The 20,647-nt window shown below is 48.1% G+C and overlaps 1 long non-coding RNA gene across 1 annotated transcript; it reads left to right on the plus strand.

Annotated features, from left to right (window-relative positions):
- The first annotated feature begins 1,004 nt into the window (after positions 1-1,004).
- On the plus strand, positions 1,005-14,289 carry LOC115835079. Its single transcript, XR_004029996.1, has 2 exons — positions 1,005-1,038; positions 14,219-14,289. It is a non-coding gene; the product is annotated as an uncharacterized LOC115835079 (long non-coding RNA).
- The last annotated feature ends 6,358 nt before the right edge of the window (positions 14,290-20,647 follow it).

The raw sequence follows: 20,647 nt of genomic DNA on the forward strand, positions 1-20,647 counted from the left end.
GTGAGCTACCACACTCGGCCTCCTCTGTGAATTTTAAACTGTGCACGTCTGACCTGAATGCACAGCTCTCAGTGTCCCCAGAACAGGGCCCTGCACCCATCTGATCCCTGAGACTGAGGAGGAGGAAAGGGATGGAGACAACAGAGCTTCATCTGAGGGTGGTCAGACGGCCGGGTGCTAAGGATCCTGCGTCAGCCAAAATGGAGGAAGAAACAGGCCTTCCTGCCCTTCCCGTTCTCTCTGTCCAGCCTTGCAGGTCCACTTGAATGCCCACTGACGGCTGTAGGTTGAGGTTCTGCCTTTGGCCAGTGTTGTTTCCAGCCAGGTAGACACCCATGGGGAGAGGTGGGGCTGCTAAATGGCGCACCAGGCTCGGGGTCAGGAGGCCAGGCTCGGCCCCAGGAGGCCAGGCTCGGCCCCAGGGCTGCTACATTATTAGTGCTGCTATTTGGCATTTGGCAAAGCGTTTCTTATCTCCAGAGACAGGGTTTCACCACGTTGGCCAGGCTGGTCTCGAATTCCTGACCTCAAGTGATCCACCCGTCTCAGCCTGTCCACGTAACTGGCACTGTCCACGTCATTGAGGTCTGGTGGGGCTCCAGTGAGAATGGTGCTTGTGAACTGAAGCGCACGGAGCTGGTGTCAGGGTTGGCTCTGCATGGGGTTTCATCTGGTGGCTGTAGATTAAGGTTGAGTAAGACCAGGCTTGTCTGGAAATGGGAAAATCCAGATTTTCATAGATTTTTAGTATATTAGAGCTGGATGGAAACTTAGCAAATATTTACTCCAATTCCACCATTGGACAGATAAGGAAACTGAGTCTTAGAGTCTTAGAGAAGGGGAAGTCACTTGAAGCGTTGTACTGGGTCATTTGAACAGCCCTGGGAGAGGCCCTGGAGAAACTCTACTCCGTAAGTGAGGCCACATACCAAGGTGACCTTGTCCTGCCAATGGAGAGCATTGTTCACTCAAAAATAGAACTAAGCTGGGCTCGGTGGCTCATGCCTGTAACCCCAGCACTTTGGGAGGCTGAGGCGGGTGGAAAACTTGAGGTCAGGAGTTCAAGACCAGCCTGGACAACATGGTGAAACCCGGTCTCTACCAAAAATACAAAAATTAGCCTGGAGGCACCTGTAGTCCCAGCTACTTGGGAGACTAAGGCAGGAGAATTGCTTGAACCTGGGAGGTGGAGGTTGCAGTGAGCCGAGATCAAGCCACTGCACTCCAGCCTGGGCAACAGAGCAAGACTTCATCTCAAAAACAAAAACAAAAACAAAACAAAAATAGAACTGATGATATGAAAGGCAGATGGCAGAGCTGAAAGATCCAGCCCCTACAGGAAGAACAGAGGCCCAAAGGAGAAGACTGGGGGTGGGATCCAGGCGGTGCTACTGTTACTATTTCTCATGGCAAGTCTCTTGACCTTATGACTACAGGTGAGCCTCGGCGACTCTTCCAACTCCCAGAGCAGCCTGAGGATCAAAGGTGCCTGTTAGTAGCCACTCCTTTAGGGCGGTGGGGGGCCAGGAATAAGCGGTGACTCACAGGTACTGCCTGCTGTAGGGCTCTTTCTCTGCAGCAAATTGCCCTGGTGGAGAATTATAGGTGTGGAAGAGACTAACCTTAAAGGCTACAACTTTATAGGGCGTGAATAAAGGCTGACGCATGGTGCTTCCTAACAAAATAAGGGGAAGCTCCAGCTCCTGACCTCATCCAGAGAGGTCTTGACTTGTTCAGCGGGGCTTGGGTTGCTGGCGTTGCCCGGGATGCAGGCGGCACAATACCAGAGACCCAGGAGCAAACCCAGGCACCAGGCCAGGAGAACAGGGCCTCGTCTTTCAGATGATCTGGATATGTGCAGGCTCTGCACTTTCTTTGCTTTGAGACAACTGACACCTGCGACTGCAATCACACAGGGACAACTGGGGAGGGACAGCTGTGTCCTTGCTATTTCAGGCATGTTGAGAACGTCCGGAAGGAAAATAATCTCTCATTCTGTCATGTCCCCCCACCCCGAAACACACACAAACCTATCGGGGCTGTGAGCCTCTCTGGCAAGATCTCTAGAGGTATCTGTGCTCTGCCTTGTTTTATTGGCATTGATGACACGTCTTCCTGGCAAACCTATATTATTCATTACAGCAGAACATACGTTCTAGTGTCGTTACTGGAAGAAAACGATTCCTCCCTTCGTTGTTCTAGTCTGCTGGACAGTGTGGGGACTGATCGAAGGGACAGAAACTCCTGAGAAACGGGCCCCAGTTTCAGGCCAGGGCTGCAGGGTTGGGGCTCTCGGCTCATTGTGCAGGAGGAAGAGGAAGAGGAGGGAGAAGGCAGCCATCTGGTTTCCTTGGAAATCGCACGGGAAGGTTAGAAGATGGGAGTCCAGGAGATGGAGTGTGGAAGTTTCTGCACTCAGTTCCGAAGCCCAGACGGTGAAGGGAATGGTTATGTTTCTTCTGGAAGCAGCCAGCACACAGTCCCAGAAGGAATCAGAACTGCTGTAGAGATTTTTCCTGAAGGGGAGGACTGCCCGCCGCTCTCGTCAGCAAGGAGAGACTACCTTGTTCCTCTGAAACCGAGTCAGCTTGCGGAGCTGAGTCACAGGGACTGTTGTTGCTCACCCTGGAGCAGGGCCAGGACGTGGGGGCTGGACTTTGCTAAAAATAGGCCATTCATGTTTGGACATCGTGCTCTGTCTTCTCGGATCCCTGGCATTTGGCGCTGTGCCATGTCCCGTGGCGCCCTGTGGTGTCCTGTGGGTTGAAGCCAGGGGCTGACTCAGGACCAGGATGTTCTCTGGACTCTTTTTCTGCCGGGTTGGGTGCAGCGGAGGCAATGCTTGGTGATGAGTTTTCGCCATCGCAGCTCTGGACCATGCCAAGGGCAGAGGCTGTAGTGGGAGACAGAGCTGGAAGAAGTTGCTGCTCAGGCGGGGGCCCACCCAAGGATGTTACTGGGGTCTGTTTCTCTGAGGGGTTGTCTTTCCTGGCCCTTTGTTGCCCCAACACCCCAGAAGCCAAGATGTTTCCCTGACACAGCCCTTCCTAAAGCTGACACCTTTTACCAGCTATTAGGGAGTGGAGGAAGTGAGCAACTGTTTTCCCCGATAAAAAGAACTTTAAGGTATACTCATTATTTAAAAATCAAACACAAAAAGAAAATATAAGGAAGAAAAAACACCGTCTATTATCTTCCTTCTCCCATAACTTTCTAGAGGAAAGCTACATGGTTTTCAATGCACATTTTTGTATGCATGTTCAGGTGAATACATTCTGCTTTGATAAGAATGGGATTGTGTCAACATTTTCCAACTGATTTTCTTACGTTTTAAGAGATCATGGACTTTTCGTAGCCATAATTACAGACTTACAGGATCATTTAATAGCTTCATTTAGAGGAAGCATAATTTAACCTAGGCGTCGACAAACTTTTTCTGTAAATGGCCAGATAGTAAATATTTTTGGTTTCGTGGGTCAGATGGTCATTGCTGCAAATACTCAACTCTGTTATTATAGCTCCAAATTGGTCAAAGACGTAAATGACCAGGTGTGGCTATGTTCCAATAAAACTTTATTCACAAAATAGGTCCTAGACTGGGTTTTGGCCCACTGGCCCACTTGCAGACCTGTGATTTAACCTGTCACCTACTGATGGACATTTAAGAAGTTTCCAATGTTTTGCTATTAAAAACTGAGCTGAGATGGCGCCATTGCACTCCAGCCTGGGCGATAAAGCAAGACTCCGTCTCAAAACAACACAAAACAAAAAAAAGCACATAAATATGACTTTGTGTGTATACGTATATGAGCAGGTGTATATTTGTATATATGCATATATACACATACACACATAGTATATACATATATATGATTTATATATAAACAGGATTCATACACAGATATATGGTGCATATCTATGCGTATGTGTGTGTGTGTATATATATATATACACCTATATATACACACATATATACCTATATATACATATATACCTATATATATACACCTATATACACACACATATATACCTATATATACATATATATACCTAGATATACATATATATCTATATATACACATGTATACCTAGATATACACACATATATACCTATATATACACACACACACATATATATGTCTATATATATATATACACACCTATACATATATACCTTTCTCTGATGGCATCCCTAGGATAAACTGTAAGATATATTTTTCCTGGGATATCAGAGAGACGGTCGTAAACTAACTGCAGATTCTGTTTACCCTGATGAGTTTATGAGCTTCCTTCCATCTCTGATTTTTCTAATAATGCATTTTGCCCAGGCCTTGATAGAAAAACTACTTTGAAAACAGTCTGCTTCAGGTGTCCCCTGTAGGGATGATGCTACATTAGAGGATCCTTCCTCCAAGCACAGCCTGCCCATGGAGCTTGTTTTTGATGGATGTCAGCAGGCTGGGTGGCTTCCTGGGAAGTTTGGAGGAAGTGGACTCCCTCCAGGACAGAGAGCTCTTGGGGTTCTGGGCGTGGGCTGGAGCCCATCCAGGTGCCCTGGTAGCCCTGAAGCCCGCCTGGCCTCTGAGAGACATGTGTGGTGCACACATGTTTAACAGAACACCCGTTAGAGGGTGGGGACCAGGTGGAAAATATATTGAGGACAGCCTCTGCCCTCCAAGAATTCTCTTTGCTATGAGAAGCAGAGCCACCCACGCCAAGCACTCCCCTGCTGCCGTGAGAGGCAGCATCAAGCGGGTCTGTGGGAAGGGGTCCTGGTGGGATCTGGCTGACAGGAGGTTGCTGCTTCCTTCGCTTTCTTCTTGGGAGGAAGTCAACATTCTTCGGCATCCACTCGTTCTGAGGAGTTAGCAGGGGCTGGTTACAGACGGTTGTTCCGGTGGGAGAAGGTTCAGGGTTGAGTTCCAGAGGGAAGGCAGGGCATGAATTGGCAAGAAATAAAATAAAGAGAGGAAGTTAAAAGGAGCACTGAGGTGAGAGAGAGGGAGAGGGGTTCAGGGTGACACACTCACTGTCACTGCCAAGGGTTGTTGGTGAAACGCTGAGCTTCTTGGGGCCTGGGTGTCCTCATCTGTAATGAGAGGGCCTGGGAGAAAGCTCACCTTCTGGCTGGTTCTCTAAGTAGCATGAGTTAAACTGGAAGAAAATGTGTGCGTGTGTGCATGTATGTGTTCATGTGTGCCTACAGGTGTGTGATGCATGTGAGTGAATGTAGCAAAAACATAGTCTTTTAGATTTAGGATCAACTAGTATGAGGCATCCTTGCCAGTCCTTGTGCGTCTCTGCTGAACACGTCTGTTACATCAGGACAGTGCTGGGTGGCTCAGGGCCGGAGCCAGATAAGCCAGGTGTGGGGCCAATGGGGTCTGTGGAGAAAGTTTAGTTCACCGTGAGAAGCCTGGGGCCCAGCTTTGAAGGCCTCCAGGGCCCACTCTGAATAGAACTCGTGGTCCCAGGAGGAGGAGTGCTTGGTTTGAGTCTGAGAAGCCAGTGGAAATTCAGATCAGCTTGCGCGACAGTTGCTGTGCAGGAACTGGGAAAGTAAAGTGTCAGACCCAAGACCTGGTGATTTGCAATGAAACCACCACAGTGTGGCTGGGGACAGACCCTGGCAGGAGGCAGGATTCCATCCTCCTCCACAGGCTACCTCCATGCTGCATCCTCTTCTCCAAGGTTTGCTGGGAGTGAATGGATCATGGTCCCCATCACTGGGGGGCCTTGTCAATCATTCTGGCTTTTAGTTCTAGAAAGGAAAAACCAACACCAGGCACAGCTGACTTCTCCCTTCATCTTCATGAAGATTCCTTTTCCTTGAGTTCCATGACACCTTGTTGCTTTTTATCCTGTTCCCCTGAGGCCACAACTTATGAGAATCCTTTGTTGGGGACCTTGTTCCTTTAATTGTGGGTGTTTTTCTTTTTTTTTGAGATGGAGTCTCGCTCTGTTGCCCAGGCTGGAGTACAGTGGTGTGATCTTGGCTCCCTGCAAACTCCACCTCCCAGGTTCAAGTGATTCTCCTGCCTCAGCCTCGCAAGTAGCTGGGATTATAGGCGCGCGCCACCACACCCAGCTAATTTTTGTATTTTTAGTAGAGACGGGGTTTCACCATGTTGGCCAGGCTGGTCTCGATCTCCTGACCTGATGATCTGCCTGCCTCGGCCTCCCAAAGTGCTGGGATTACAGGCATGAGCCGCCGCGCCCAGCCATTGTGGGTGTTCGTAGCACTCCATCCCTGGCACATTTCTCATTTAATCTTGCATTCTCCCCTCAAATCATCCCTGTGGCTTCCAATACCATTTTTATGCCCATATGACTTTCAAATCACCATCTTCTGCCCACCCAGCCTTCTCAGCTCTGGACCTGAGGTCTCACAGGTGCACCCACCTCCACATGCCCCAAATGGAACCCAAGGCCATCTCCCATCCCGAAACTGCTCCTGCCCTGCAGCACCCCAGCTTCATAAATAGCAGCACCCTTCACCCTGGTTCTCAGGCTGGTACCTTGGGCTTCTTCCTCCACATCCTACTTCCTCCCACACCTCACCTCCAGTAAATTCCACGTCTGGTCAATTCCATTAAAGATAATAGCTGGCTGGGCATGGTGGCTCATGCCTGTAATCCTAGCACTTTGGGAAGCTGAAGCAGGCAGCTCACAAGGTCAGGAGATCGAGACCATCCTGGCTAACACTGTGAAACCCTGTCTCTACTAAAAATACAAAAAACTAGCCGGGCATGATAGCACATGCCTGTAGTCCCAGCTACTCGGGAGGTTGGGGCAGGAGAATTATTTGAACCCAGGAGGCAGAGGTTGCAGTGAGCCGAGATCGTGCCACTGCACTCCAGCCTGGGCAACAGAGTGAGACTCTGTCTCACAAAAAAAAAAAAAAAAAAAAAAAAAAAAATTAGCTGGGTGTGGTGGTGTGTGCCTGTAATCCCAGCAACTCGGGAGGCTGAGGCACGAGAATCGCTTGAACCCAGGAAGTGGAGGTTGCAGTAAGCTGAGATCACGCCACTGCACTCCAGGCTGGTGACAGAGCGAGACCTGTCTCAGAAAAAAAAAAAAAAAGGCAATAGCTGATGTTGGCTGAACACTGGCCCTGTGCTCAGAGCTTTATAAGCATAGTCTCCTTTAATTCCTGCCTGCCAACTCTCTATACAGTTGACCCATGAACAATATGGGCTTGAACTATGTGAGCCTACCTATACGCAGATTTTTTCCAACCAAATGCGGATGGAAAATATAGTCTTCACAGAATGTGAAACCTGCATATGGAGCAGGGGGACATTTCATACCTGCAGATTCTGCAGGGCTGACTGCAAATTTGAGTATGCACAGATACGAGTATACAAGGGGTTGCTGAAACCAATCCCCCTTGTATACTGAGGGCCGACTGTAGCAGGAATTCATATCACGTTATTTAGTATATGAAGAATCTGAGGTGTGCAGGGGCTTAGTGACTTGCCTGAGGTCCCAGAGAGATTTAAGTCAAGACCATGGGATCCCCAAACTCTCCAGGTTACCAGATACCCCTGAACCTCCATAGGGGCTGGTGCACTGCCTCTCGCCTGGGTATTGGCCCTGCCTCATCTCTTCTGCATGCAGTAACCAGAAGGAACTCTCAAAATGAAACCCTGATGTTGTCACTCCTCTGCCTGAACCCTTACAGTCTCCCCATTGCTCCTGAAACAAAGTCCTTGTTTTTCTTTTTTCTTTTGTTTTGAGATGGAGTTTCACTCTTGTTGCCCAGGCTGGAGTGCAATGGCACGATCTCGGCTCACTGCAACTTCCGCCTCCTGGGTTCAAGTGACTCTCCTGCCTCAGCCTCCCGAGTAGCTGGGATTACAGACATGTGCTACCACACCCGGCTAATTTTTGTATTTTTAGTAGGGTTTCACCATATTGGTCAGGCTGGTCTCAAACTCCTGACCTCAGGTGATCTGCCCACCTTGGTGTCCCAAAGTCCTGGGATTACAGGCATGAGCCACCGTGCCAGGCCCAAAGTCCTTATTTTTCAACAAATATTAGTTACAGGCATTGAAGACACTGTGGTGAATGAGACACATTCCTGCCCTCGTGGAACTTATATTCTAGACTGATGGCAGGTAATAACTGAATAAATAGACAACTTAATTGCAGAGAGTGGTAGGTGATACTGAAGAAAATAAGGCAAGGTAAGGGATGGAGACTGATCTGGGAGGGGTGAGTATTAGGAGAGATGGTCTAAGAGGGCCTCCCGGGGGAGATGACAGTGAAGCTGAGATGGAGTGAAGTTAGCCCCTGCAGTAAGGGGAAGGAGCATTACAGCTGAAAGCAAAAAACCTGTGCAAAGGCCCTGTGGTAGGAATGAGCTTGGGGTAATTGAGAAATAATAAGAAGGCCTGGGTGGAGACAGCTGTGTGAGAAACATGGAGAGTGATAGGCAGAGGGGCTGACTGGTAGCCAGGTGGCCCTGGCTGGCCACAGTAAGGAATTTGACTCTTATTTGGGATGTGATGGGAGGGTTTAAGTGCACACCGGGAGGTATAATAACCTTCTGGCTGCTGTGTTGGGACTGAGTACGTGGGTGGTAGCAGAGAGAGCAGTGAGAAGTTTCCTTTCATGCTCCAGGGGAGAGACGATGGTGAGGAGGTGGCAAGAAGGCATAGTCCTGGTTGCAGGTGTTGAAGGTTAAGCCATCCTCTCTGAGTGAGGGGTGGGGGATGGGGAGGGGCAAGAGTGGAGTCAGGATGTCTGGTGGGCTTTGCTGTGAGTTTACTAAATTAAGGGATGAGGGTATATGAGTCTGAAGCTCTGCGGTGAGGTTGAGGCTGGAGATAGAAATTTGAGGGGTGCTGGAAAGAGATGGCCTGAAGACCACAGAGTGAGCTCAGTGGGTCCCGTGGTTGATCCCCTGAGTCTAGAAGACTTTTGGAGGGCTTTTTGCTATAAAGGAGAACAGAGCAATGGAAACTGTTATGGGATAAATTGTGTCCATCTCAGAGGATGCTGAAGACCTGGCCCCCAGTACCTGTGAATGTGAGCTTATCTGGAGATAGAGTCTCTGAAGATGATGAAGCTGACGTCATTAGGGAGGGCCCTCATCTAATACGAATGGAGGAAATTTGGACACAGACACACACACACACAGAGGGAAGGTGATGTGAAGACACACAGGTTAATGACAGCCATCTCCAAGCCAAGGAACGCCCGAGGCTACCAGAAGCCAGGAGAGGGGCCAGGGCTCAGAGCCTCCTTCACACTCTCAGAAGAAATCGACCCTGCCAAGGCCTTCGTCTTGGACTCCCAGGCTCCAGAACTGGGAGACAGTCAGTCTGTGTTGTTTAAGCCACCCAGTCTGTGGTACTTTGTAACAGCAGCCCCAGGAAGCTAATAAAAGGAGATAGCTGACACAGATGTGGAATTCTTAGTTTTTTGTTTTTTTTTTTTTTAAATAGGGAAGACAGAATAGCATGTTTATAGGAAAACAGGAATGATCAGTGTTGAGGAAAAACAGGGCATGTGGGAGAGCAGAAGGAGGATTCTCTGCAAGGCACCAGGCTCTCCGTGTCCTCGGTTTTTTGCACATGCACCACGCACTGCCTCCCCTAGTGCCCACCTGTCCAGGCCTCAGCTGATAGCTCCACCTCTCCAGGTAGGTCTGGAACTCTCCTTTGTGCTCTGGCCACACTCGCCACTTTCTCCATTTCTGCACTGCCACCCTGTCTTGCAACTGGTTGTTGAAGGCCTGCATCCTGCCTCCTCCCCTGCCCCAAGCTTGGTGGGGACCCAGGCACGGATGCTGTGTCTTGCAGAGAGCCCAGCCCCCGGTAGGAGCTCTGTGAACACTATTTATGTTTTGCTTTGTTTTTGAGACAGGATCTCACTCTGTTGCTCAGGCTGGAGTGCAGTGATGTGATCGTGGCTCACTGTAGCCTCAACCCCCTGGGCTCAAGCGATCCTCTCACCTCAGCCTCCCCAGTAGCTGGGACTACATGCATGAGTCACCATACCCAGCTAATGCTTTTATATTTTTTGTAGAGACAAGATCTCCCTATGTTGCCCAGGCCGGTCTCCTGAGCTCAAGTGATCCTTCCACCTGGGCCTCCCAAAACGCTGGTGTTACAGGCGTGAGCCACTGTGCCCTGCCATGAACACTGTTTGAATGAACAAATGTGATGTCCCTCTGGATTGCTTTTGTCCACATGGCACTGATTTTAGAGCTCATTTTGGAAAATCGGTCCTGGAATGCCATTCCAATCTCTCCACCCACACACGTTGGTTTTGACCCAGGTTTATTCAATGCTTTGGGGGGCTATAAATCTGGAGACAGCTCCACCAGGAACTTTTAACTGAGGGCAGCCCCTGTGAACTGCCTAACCTTGAGCAAGTTACTTAACCTCCACGACCTTTGGTTTTTCCATTAGTCAAACAGGGCAAAGAGCTGCCCTTTCTCTCCCTCACAATGGAGGATGTGGGAGCTCTGGCTAAGTTCTGAAGCAGAAAAGTGGGCGGGTGCATTTGTGACTCTGCATAGGCTCTAAATTAAAGGCACAATCAATGGTTCTCAGAAAAGAGCTGTATACACATGGCTCTGTGTGTACAGAGAAGGGGAAGGCTTAGCCACTCAGGATTCTTTATTCGTAACTCTGAAACTTTAAAACATTTGATTAAATGTTTAAAAAGCTGTGGTAAAATATGCATAACATAAAATGTACCATCTTAACCATTTCTAAGTGTACAGTTCGGTAGCGTTATGTACATTCATGTTGTTGTACAACCATTACTACCCCCGTCTCTAGAAGTTTATCATTTTGCAAAACAGAAATAACTCTACAAACCTCAAATAATTGTGATCATGCAGTATTTGTCCTTTTGCGACCCGCTTATTTCATTTAGCATCATGCCTTCAAGGTTCATCCATGTTATAGCAAGTGCCAGAATGTCCTTCCTTTTTAAGGCTGTATAATATTCCATTGTGTGAATTTACCACATTTGGTTTATCCATGCATCTGCTGATCTTTTGGCTATTACTGAGTCACACTGCTATGAAACTCTGAATTTGATATTATGGCTCCACTTAATTGCCTTTCTTGGTCCAGTGGTTTGATTCATTGGAGGGCACAAGAAACCTGGAAGAATCTTGGCTGTGGCTCTTACACACTCTATGCTTTTAACTATTCTTTAACACAGGCAAACATTGAGGCCTTTGTTGCTAGAATTAAACATGAGATAATTTAAGGTGTTATAATTTGGGAGTAAGACTACTTTTTTTTTCCTGGAGGATCATCTGTTTCATCTCCACTTGACTTTTTAAAAATGCTGGAACTGTCTTTTGATTGAATACAAAGCTTTTTTTCCCGCTTGACGTTTATACGACTGAAGGTGGAAAAATAAGACCTTTGCTTATTAACAAAATGAATCAATCTCTTTCCCCCATGGGAACTTGAAAACAATTTAGAGACTAGAGTAAACTTCAGATTTTCCTCTGCTATGAATTGGGTTGACCTTTCCTCCAGGTAAGATGTAAGACAGGCCTGGCTGGGCCTGGGCTTGACAGAAAATGAGGTCACCCCAGGTACCACTCGATTGAGGCCTGGCTGGAAGCGCCTTGCTCTGTAAGCCTCTTCGGGCGCCTCCAGAGAGAGGAAAGTTGAGGCCGGAGGGGTGAAGTGTGCTAGCTAAGGTCAGCTGGGGAGACAGAGACCAAGGGAAAATAGTGCTTAACTTCAGGCCCTTAATGAGGTTGCAGTGGACCGTGCTCCAGGCGGTAAATCCTCAAATGCAGCGGGGCTTACTGTGTGGGGTTCTTTTTTCCCTTTTACTTCGTAGGTGCCAGATGTATTTGGGGAAATTCCCCATGAGATGGGTACACGGTTAACCCCTCCTTTGTCTGACCGGTTTGCATGTTCCACCTGCAGAGGCAGTGAGGACCCTGGATTTTCCAGCCCTCTCGCCCGTGCAGCCTGATCTCTGGGCCTGCCTGTGGGACTGGCTCCTGACTGGGAGTGTGAAGCGCAGAATAAACAAAAGCAAAGAGACTGTGTGTTGGAAACGGGACTGCAGGGCTGAGGAGATACTCGGAAAAGTGGCCTCAGGCCAGCTCTACTCTTTCCAAATATGCCAGGAATGCCGGGCCAGAGGCAGGGGACAAAACAGGAGAAAGAAGGAAAAAGAACAGGCGTCACCAGGCCATAGTCTGGACAGTCTGGTTGTTAAAACAAAGCAGAAGAGAACTTCTAGCTCCAAACAAAAGTGGATCAAGAAGTTTCAGAACTCAGTCACAACTGTTACTAAAGTTTGCATCTAGAGATCCTGCACCCCGGCATCCACCCCTGCCCAGGCCTTTGCTGGGGCATCACGACACAGGGTAACGAGCCCAGCAGAGCCCAAAACAAATGCGTAAGTCTTCTCAGCATCCCATTTGTAGGTGAGGAAGCAACTCAGAGGACCCCTCGGAGAAAGGATTTGTTTAGTACACGCGGCACGGAGCTAGCTGCTTGGGGCTGGGGATTTGGTCTGTGCGTGGTTTCCCAGTTTGAGATGGAGGATCATGACGAGGGACAAAAGGTCAAAGGTTACACCAGTGGGGGAGAAAAGCAAAACAAAAACAGGAAGTGGCCGGCTCAGGGATTTTCCATGAGAAAGCTGGGAAACAGGTCCTGGTAGAAAAAAGTGTCAAAAACCAGAATGATAAAAAATTTAGTTTAAAGACCTTGATTGTCTTGATTTGTGATTCTGGCATCGAACAACACTTCATTCCATACAATGGAATAAGTGTTCCATGAGCTGAGCTGAAGAGGTTGGCTTTGTAGACAGAGAAGGACTGAAGAAAACAGAAACAGGGGACAAAGATTGTATTAGTTACTTTTCAAAGTTACTTGTTCTTGTAAAGAGGGGACAGGGAGATAGAACAATAGAAAAATAACTCATTAGTTAACCTTGGGTGACTTCATGCTACCTTTTTTGTGGAAGGATTGAAGCAGAAAGAACTTCATTATCATTCTGATTGAAGATTTAAACGGGTCTTTTGGGAGATTGGCTGTTCTCTCTCTCTCTCTCTCTCTCTCTCTCGATTCTCAGAAGGTCAGATAACAACCTTGTTTTGGTTTGGTGGCACGGAACTTTAGCGTGGGTGACTCCAGTTTGATTTTTTTTTTTTGAGACAGGGTTTCACTCTGGTGCCCAGGCTGGGGTGCAGTGATGTGATCTCTGCTCACTGCAACCTCGACCTCCCAGGCTCAGGTGATCCTCCTGCATCAGCCTCCCGAGTAGCTGAGACTACAAGTGCACACCACCACACCTTGCTAATTTTTGTTATTTTTTGTAGACACAGGGTTTCAACATGTTGGCCAGGCTGGTCTCAAACTCCTGGGCTCAATGATTCGCCTGCCTCAGACTCCCAAAGTGCTGAACAGGTGTGAGCCACTGTGCCTGGCCCATGTTGATTTTTAGTCTGGTCTGTTGGGGCCTAGTGTGGGAGCTTGGTTCAAAACAATGGCCTCCTATAATTTTTATATAACGAGAAAAAGGAAAAAAAAAGAGCTCATTCAATCCTTGGGAAGCCGCTTGAGATGTGAAATGGGGGCCTCCCGCAGGAGCCAGCTTGTCCAGGGACCGGGACACCCAGGGGGGAGACAGAGTGGAGGACTCAATACCGGCTCCTTGCTGGCCTGACGCCAGCCTGGTCTCTCCCTCTTCCACTGTCCTCTTGGAAGGAGGGCTTTGTTACCTCTTGTGTCCCTTAGAGAAGTGTGTTTGTGTATGTCCTAATGCCAAAGCATGGAATGGGGTCTAAAACAGCCCAGAGAAAGCATTCGCACCTCGAAGCTATTATCCACAGATGGGATTTCTGCTGCATAGAGTCAGAGAGTATTCACAACTACGATTGCACAAATGGAAAAACATTTTTTTCACCTGCCTCTCACGTTTAGAACCAACTGACCCAGTCCTTTTGGTACCAGAATTTGAAAGGGACAAGGCCCAAGGGTTGTAGGTGGGTGAGGGTCTGTGGAGCAGGAGAGTGACATGTCTCATGGGGGACCCCAGGACAAATGGGATCTGACAAATGCAGAGGACCAATGTCCTGGACCCCAGCCCCGGTGCTTTGTACACATTGCAAGGCCTGACTCAGGGCGACAGAGGAGGTGCTGAGTACTTCTCAATTTGCATTAAAGTGCTCCCTGGGCTAGGCGTGGTGGCTCACACCTGTAATCCCGGGCAGGCGGATTACCTTAGGTCAGCAGTTTGGGACCAGCCTGGCCAACATGTTGAAACCCTGTCTCTACTAAAAATGAAAAATTAGCTGGGTGTGGTGGCACGTGCCTGTAGTCCTGGCTACTTGGGAGGTTGAGGCAGGAGAATCACTTGAACCCAGGAGGTGGGGGTTGCAGTGAGCTGAGATCTCGCCACTGCACTCCCCGTCTCTACTAAAAATAAAATATTAGCCGGGCGTGGTGGCGGGCGTCTGTAGTCCCTACTACTTGGGAGGTTGAGGCAGGATAATCGCTTGAACCTGGGAGGCGGAGGCTGCAGTGAGCCGAGATCGCACCACTGCACTCCAGCCTGGGTGACAGAATGAGACTCAGTCTCAAACAAACAAACAAAAAAGTGCTCCTTGGCCACAACAGGAGAAAAAAATCTCCAGTTCCCTCCTAGCCTCGCTCCACCTTGAGATCTTATTTTAGTCTCTAGTTAATCAAGGACGTCAGGACTTCATGCGAAAAAGGAAGAATGTGCCAGTGTGTTTCGAACACCATATATGCAAATGAGTCAGCAAAGTATGTTGCCGGCAGCCACCAGAGGTCAAATGTCAGCCTCCACACTCAACAATTATTTTGCTGAAAATACACTGCAAGCAGGGCAGCAGGAAATGAGTTGCAGCAACCTCGATTCTTGTGTGAAAGTTTCCAATTAGGAATTCAAAGAAGTTGTTGTTTAATGAAAAAGTGAAACGAATGTCTTTTATGTGCCTCTCCACTTCCTTGGTGGTCCCTGGCTAAGCGCTGGATCCATTGCCAGGAATATGGATGTCATTCAGTTCACCCGAGAGCAGGGGCAAGCAGAATCTAATGTAATGGAAGGGAAGTTGATCAGATCCTCAGGTTTTGGGGTTGGCAAACTATTGCCCGGGCCAAATCTGGCCCACAGCTTGTTTTTGTAAATAAAGCTTTATTGGAACACAGCCATGCCCATTTGTTCACATTTGATCAATGGCTGCTTTCACAGTACAAGGGCAGAGTTGAGTAGTTGGGAGAGAGACCATGTGGCCTGCAAAGCCCAAAATATTTACTCCATGGAACTTGATAGAAAAAGTCTGCTAATGCATGCTTTAGTTCATCCATTTTTGGTTTTCCTTGTGTGATGGGACCCCTTTGAAATATAGTGAAAGCTCTCTCTATATCCCCTTTCAGAAAAATGCGTGACTTCCTGGTTAAGAATGCTAACATGCAACTCTAACTAGACTCTTCTACAGGGCCAGAGGCCATCATAGTATATTCTGGACCCCTCACAGGAACCGTTTCTGATGGTATGAAGGACATCTTCCACACTAACACCCACCCCTGCCCACTGTACTGATGCTAGATGCATTATAGCAAAAGCAACCTTGGATTACAGATGAAGAGACAGAAGCTCTCTTGTGTCTGCCACCCTTATGCTGTGTGACCTTGAGTAAGTCACTTCACTTCTCTGAGCCTTGGTTCCCTCAAATGTCAAATGAGGAGTCCAAAATACATGACTTCTTAAGGATTTTTCTGGCTTTAGTTTTCTGTGATCTCCAAGGGTCTGGAATTTATTTCTGGAGCTGAGGAGAGAGAGGGGTTGTGAGTTATATATTTTCAAAACGTCTGATTTTGCTTGGCCACCCGGAGAGGTCGTGGTAGTTAATTTAGTTAATTCCAAGCTGGGATTTGATTACCACACCGGATACTTGGCATCTGTTGGAGAAAACTCTGCCATGTCCCTGTCTCCGCCCCTCCACCCCTGGTTGGCCATCCTGATCCATCAGGTTGCCACACAGGGGCTGCGTAAGAGAGTGTGAACATAATTCAGTTCAGTCCATCAGAGCTCTGGAAAAACAGCTTAGAACCCATGACCTTCTGGTGGAATGTCCGCAGTAACATCTTCCACCAGAAAGAGAACACGTAAAACTTATCTTGCACGGATATGATCTGTTAGGCAAACAGCTTTTGGATTTGTGTTGCATTTGGTTTTAAAATGAAAAGAAATGTGTGCATATTTTCTCCTTTAAAAAAATTTTTTTTTTTTTAAGATGGAGTCTTGCTCTGTTGCCCAGGCTGGAGTGCAGTGGCATGATCTCCGCCCACTGCAACCTCCGCCTCCCTAGTTCAAGTGATTTTCCTGCCTCAGTCTCCCGAGTAGCTGGGATTACAGGTGCGTGCCACTATGCGGGGCTAATTTTTGTATTTTTAGTAGAGATGGGTTTTTACCATATTGGTGAGGCTGGTCTCGAACTCCTGACCTCAGGTGATCCACCCACCTTGGCCTCCCAAAGTGCTGAGATTACAGACGTGAGCCACTGCACCTGGCCGATGTGTGTATATTTTCTGACTGTAAGTATGTTTCATATGTATTGTAGGCAATTTTAAGACATACAGAAAATGTGAGGAAAGTAAAAATCATCCCCAAATCCCACTCTGCAGAGGTGACCACTGTCAATGATTTGATAAGCCTCCAGGTGTCTCTTTTATGAATACGCACTCACAACAACATTTTTACATAAATGGGCTGCACATGTTGTATCAGCTCCTACTTTTTATCTATCAGAATGATCCATGTGCATATCTTCCTATGGCTTTGGATGTAGATTTCCAACATTATGTTTAATGGTTGCATAGTATATGATTAAACATACTGTAAGTTACTGACTCACTCATATCTAGGTTGCTTCAGCTTTATTTTTTAGATTTATTTGCCACACTGTGATGACTATCTGTGCATTTTTTTTTCTGGTGGCTCAACTGAGAATAAATTCCTAGTTTTAAAATTAAGAAGACAAAGGGTACTCATGAATAATTTTAATGTACAGGGTCAAATTTCTCCCAGAAAATGTATAACACTAAACATCTACCAATAATAAGGAGAGTTCCTGTTTCCACACTCTCTGGCCAACACTAGCCATTGACAATATTTAAAGTTTTGGCCAATCTGATAGGTTAAAACTGATGTTTTATTGTTGTATGGATTTGCCTTTCCTAGATCATTTTACTTTTGAATGGTACTGTTTATGGTTAAATAGAGGCAAAAATAATAACTTCATATGAGGATATCATTACTACATGAGGAACTAAGGCTGGCATGAAAGCAGACATATATTATTCAGAGAGCCATGGAGCCAGGTGCCCAGCACAGAAGAGTTCGATAACTATTTGAGCGTAATAATATTTTGTTGATTGATTGATTTACGGACTCCCTGGTGACTACTTTCAGGAACTGGTTGAATGGCATCTAGAAGCCTGCATGGCTCTGGTCATAAAGGATGACAGGATGACATTTGCCTATAACTGCAAGGCCACTTGTAGGCAGAATGCACTTTCTATGTCTTGTTGATGTCTGTGCAAGATCCACCTGATCTAATCTACCTGACCTCCCTGGCTCAAGGGATATTCTTGCTTCAGCCCACCAAGTGGCTGGGACTAAAGGCATGTACCACCAAGCCTGGCTAATTTTTGTATTTTTAGTAGAGACGGGGTTTCACCATGTTGCCCAGGCTGGTCTCGAACTCCTGGACTCAGGCAATCTGCCTGCCTCGGCCTCCCTAAGTGCTGGGATTACAGGCGTGAGCCATGGCGCCTGGCATCCCTTGGTCTTGAATGGGTCTCCCCATTTCTTTCCTTCCTGGGATAGGAAGATGACAGCTTCACTTTAGCCAATGTCACCAAGAATTTCTCTCCCTTCCAGGATTGGAAGTGACAGCTTCATTTCAGCCAATGCAACCAAGAGGGCCTTCGGAAAAGTCAGAAGATGCCTAATGCTGTCTGTGACCTAGTGCGAGGGGGAACTGGAAGCCCCCAGGGACGATGGTGGAGAAAGTGAGAACATGGGGTGGCAACTCTGCCCTGCCGGCCTCCCTGGTGGACTCTTGCCACGATGAACAGCCAGGGTGGGAGAGGCCCACTGCAGGGAGCTGCTCCTTCCAGGGCTGGCGCGCAGTGGTTTCCTGCCTTGCTAAATGGCCGTTGCTCGGTGGTGATGATTCATGGCATTTGGAAAGTGTGGCTGTGTTCTGAACAGGGAAGTGAAAAATAACACAGCCAAGGTCAGTGCAGGACAGGACAGGGGCTGTTACAAAATGTGCAGTTTTACTCTGAAAAATGCAGGGGGTGGGGAGCCACAGCAAACTCGGTCCTGGTGGTTCACGCCGCGTGCGTGGCGCCCTGCTTGCTCTCCTTTAGAGCATCAACTTTTCCGAGTGTCAGTCACTAATTTGTCCCTTGGAAGCGGCTGCTGGTCTTGGCTGAGCGGCTGTGGGTAGGAGGAAGTGGATGGGTGATTCAGTGAGTGTCTGCTTCCCCTCTGACTCAGGATTGGATCTGTTTCTGAGGGTGGTGCCAGGGGGCACAGTGTGGCTTTAGCTAGATTCTTTGAACTTGGAGTCAAACCTGAGGCTCTGACCTCTTGTAGCCGCTGGCCCTCCCTTGACCCCTTTGGATGAGTGAGGGGGCTCAGCTGGACCCTATGACCTTGCTCCACGTTGGGTAAGCCTTCTGACCTGAGGCCTTTCTGTGGTTTCAGCTGAGAGGCTAGTGACATAGAGAGCCGAGGCAAATCCTGGATCTGTGCCTGCCTCAAGAGCTCCCTCCTTTTTGGGAGTTGCATTTGTGGGAGCAGCAAAGTTCTGAGGGGCTCCACCTAGGCAGGTGCTAGACCGATGGAGGAGGCAGTTGAAGGAGGAGGTAGTTTTCTTGTGGTCCCTTTGTCCATTTAGCCAATGATATGATAGGAGAGGGTCAGGTGGGGAGCTGAGACATTCCGAAGTGAAAAGTCACAATTGGCTTTTTATTCCAGAGCATGGAGTTTTCCAAGCATCTGTCGCTAGTGTGCCATCTGAACAGCCATCGCTGCTGACACCTAAAACCTCTTCTAAGAAACACTCCAATTATTCAGATAATTGCTTGTGCCTAAGACTGTATAACCTAAGAGTGGAGTGCAGGCTTGATAAAGAGTTGGAAGCCCTCTGCAAAACTGCTACAGGTGTTCTGTGTTCTGACGCCCTCCATCACCTTGGACAGGGGTGCTTCTTCCGGCCCAGTCTCTCCTATTTCCTCTTTTCTCCCTCCATCTCCTCCCATTTCCTTGGCCAGAGCAGAGGCTCGGCTGGTCTAGTTCAGGTAGGATGGCCAGCATCCAGTCACCGCCATATTCAACAAGGACTTGAGAGCTTCTCGAGAGAGAAATGCAAGTCAAACAAGGCAGGGCTTTCAAAAGGGGGCTTTGTGTGACCCTGGACACCTGCAACTGGGAGCCAACACTGCCACGTGCTCTCTCTTTTCTCACGCCTCAACTTCCTTTGAATACTGATCTAAATCTTTTTGCTAAACTTCCTCTCTGTGGCAGGTAATGTGCATGATGGCAGCTTTTGCTTATTGCACCTCATGACTTCACTGCCAGAAAGGGACAGAGAGAGGCCTTCATGGCCTTCACTGGGGCCAGGTGACCGTCATTGGCTCAATCACTGCGGCCCGGGAAGAGCTGAACTGCTGGCTGCTCACATCTGGACTCTGATTTGTGCTAGGGACGGGGTACTTTCCGGAAGAAGGGGCCCCTGTCCTGGAAGACATACAATGGAGCCCACCACCGTAGCGCTGAGAGCTATTCCCAAGTCCTAGGGTGCAGTGGGCCCTCCCCCTTCGCCTCTGCTTCCCTTGCCTGGCAGTGAGGGGCATGGCCTGGGGGAGGGGTCACATCTGTCCACAGAGCCCGTTGTTTTTTGGCTTGAAAATCTGTAAGAAAATGGGGGGTTTTTCTCAGCTCCTTTTTTTTTGGAGTGGGGGCAGCAGCTGTGTGATTTTTCTGAGCGGAATGCCTTGGAGGATCTAAGCGGTGAGTGAAGGAAGAACAAAAGAACCATTCTCAGAAGCATGGCAAAAATGAAACCAAATAAAAACCCCATAAAAATCCCTACCGGGGCAGAGGAAATACCAAGCCAGTGCTTTTGGACTGCAGATTCTGTAATAAAGGAAAGATTCACGGATACGCTGCACAACTTGCTTATGTTTAGACTGGAGGGAGAATGTGCAGGAAAATGACATAAAAGAATCATCCAAGAAAGGGAGGCATCGCTGTGTGCATTTGTGTTGTGTGTTGTTGCAATTCAGGAGTGGACTAAGGACTGGGGTTCATGGGGAGCCTGAAAGAGACACTGGACAGGAACTGGTTCAAAGTTTGTACACAGCTGCGGAGATCAGATGACTGTCAGCTGGGCTTGCCCCCTGCTGCCTCTGCTCGATTGCAGGAGGAACTCTGACCTCGATTTAGTCACCAAAACACCCAACTGGAAAGCTCTTTGAAGACTGATTAAGTAAACACTCACAGCACAGATAATCATAATTGAGTGACGTAGCTGAATTATCTGCAGTGCGTGGAAGAATGCACTGATGAGAAAGCTCAGGGGCATGTTCCTTCTCTGTTC

This window comes from Nomascus leucogenys, chromosome 5, assembly GCF_006542625.1.
Source record: "Nomascus leucogenys isolate Asia chromosome 5, Asia_NLE_v1, whole genome shotgun sequence".
Lineage (NCBI taxonomy): Eukaryota > Metazoa > Chordata > Mammalia > Primates > Hylobatidae > Nomascus > Nomascus leucogenys.